At 38.4% G+C, this 2,159-nt stretch overlaps 1 long non-coding RNA gene across 1 annotated transcript; it reads right to left on the bottom strand.

The window, feature by feature from the left end:
- Positions 1-814: 814 nt before the first annotated feature.
- LOC101769318 lies at positions 815-1,765 on the bottom strand. Its single transcript, XR_002676724.1, has 3 exons — positions 1,510-1,765; positions 1,369-1,438; positions 815-1,046 (listed from the first exon to the last, which is right to left on the bottom strand). It is a non-coding gene; the product is annotated as an uncharacterized LOC101769318 (long non-coding RNA).
- Positions 1,766-2,159: the final 394 nt, after the last annotated feature.

Raw genomic sequence — 2,159 nt, 5'->3', positions numbered from 1 at the left:
TTGAATCAAACAATATTTTTAGGTGATTGAAGAATGGGTAATAAGGCAGACTGGGGTGATGCTTTTTTAAGGTATTTGATTGATGCATACAAAGAAGAGATTGAGCCGGGAATAGTCCTTTGGGAATTTTCACTACTATCGGTTGGAAGAATGTTGTTTCCAAGTTTGCAGAAAAATCCAGTGGCAGGAGAAAAAACAATTGAAGAACAAGTTAGATATTCTGAAAAAGAGTATTCAACGTTTATGGAGTTCAACAATTGTGCCACTGGTCTTGGATTGGATGAGGCAAAACAAACTGTTGACTGCTCATACACAGACTACAATTTCACAGCTGCTCTAACCAAACGGCCATCTACTTTTCCTACAGCTGCTTTCTTACAACTGCTTTTCCATAGTCTACAACTCACAACAGGCTTTTTCAAAAGTCACATCCTAACCAAACACGCTCTAAGGCATTTCGTTCGGACGGGATCTAAGGCATTTCGTTCGGACGGGATGGACGACGTTAACAGAAAACGTGATAGAATGTTAATTTAAGGTAACGAATCGTTGTTTTGGTAGTATTTTCTAGAAATACTATTCTTTCGGTACTGTAACCAATTTTCCCTTTAAATATTGGGGAGGCTGTTATTGAAGATCTATTGTGGGATGACATGGTGGGGAGGTTATTATTGGAGATCTACTGTGGGATAGTATGATTTTGGGAAACAAATTTATAAGAATCACCACTACATATTTTGGGGAAATTTTTTTAGAACTGGGATCGTGCCCGTGCGTTGCTACGGACAACAAATGATTTACAGTGCACAACACATTCAGCAAAGCAACTATTGTATTGATCCTTTTGCTCACACCAATGTCATAATCCTTTGGAATTAATTAAAATGATCTTCAAGAGTGCTCCAGATCCGACAAAGAAATAATATCAGATGTAATGTAACGAGACATGGTTCCACTAAACAGAATCACATGGATGACAAAGCGTAGAGCCGTAGAAGAATCACAAGAATCACACTTGACCAGCTCCATGTCCAAGCATCCGCTGCCTGGCACAAAGTGACCAGCATAGCTTGAGTTAGTAAAAAAGCTCCTGATAGCTTCAACCATAAACATGACACACAAACAGCAATTCTTTAGTCAGACATCGCTAAATATGAAGACCAGGTGTCTTTCTACCATTTTCAGTTGCAAAATTAGAAAACACATGACATCTACCAATGTGCAACCATCATGGCTGTACTTATCACAGGGGCATGCTCATAAAACTACAAGTTTCAGAATCTTTACGAAATGCACAAGTAAATTGTAACTGTGATAAGAAATCTGGCATTGAAGCTACTTGACATGTGCTACCGCAAGTGACTGAACCTTGATGGAGACGACGATGCCGTAATGGTTGCCCCCAACCACATATGGGCTGTTCACTGCTAGTATAACCCTGCAAAAAGAATCTGTTTAAGTTCTGAACCATCAACCTCAAACATGAATATTAGGAAAATGGCAAATTACCAACAGAATTTAGAAGATCACATTTTTTCTAACTGCTAACCAAAGCTGCAGCTTCAAAACCAACACGATTCACTTGCATGTTGCATCTATAAACCAACACACTGTCTCATACATAGCCTCACATAATGGCATATGAAGAAATCTATCAGGAACCCTTGGATAGAAAAAAAATACTTGAAAACATGGGTAGTACTTGACCTACCATAGACCTCACATGATAAATGTGCAAGAAACTTGAACTTTATAAATCACATAGGCCTACCTTGTTTGTACCCTTCAAGTTGCAAATTAAATTTTACAGCCCCGCCGCAAAACCAGCCAGAAAGTTGTATCGTATTTCCTTGACAGCCTACATCCAGTTGAAATGAAGAGAAGATCATTATCATTCCATAAGAAGTGAAACATTGAGTATGCAAAATACACACAAACAATAATGAGATATGCTCCTGACTAATATTATGAAATTCTATTTGAAGACAACCAGGATTCAACTGTTGAGCAGCAAGGAAAAGATAGATAGATAGTAATTCTTTACTGCCTGACCAAAAAACATTGATCGTTAACCCTGGAAACTGGACCAAAAATCAAGATTGTTAGCCCCAGAAACTGGAAACAGATTCAAAGGCTACTAAATCGGGCATCCTATAATG

This window comes from Setaria italica, chromosome III (genome assembly GCF_000263155.2).
Source record: "Setaria italica strain Yugu1 chromosome III, Setaria_italica_v2.0, whole genome shotgun sequence".
Classification (NCBI taxonomy): Eukaryota; Viridiplantae; Streptophyta; class Magnoliopsida; order Poales; family Poaceae; genus Setaria; species Setaria italica.
The sequence above is the reverse complement of the archived record's forward strand: the minus strand, read 5'-3'. Positions and strand labels throughout refer to the sequence as shown.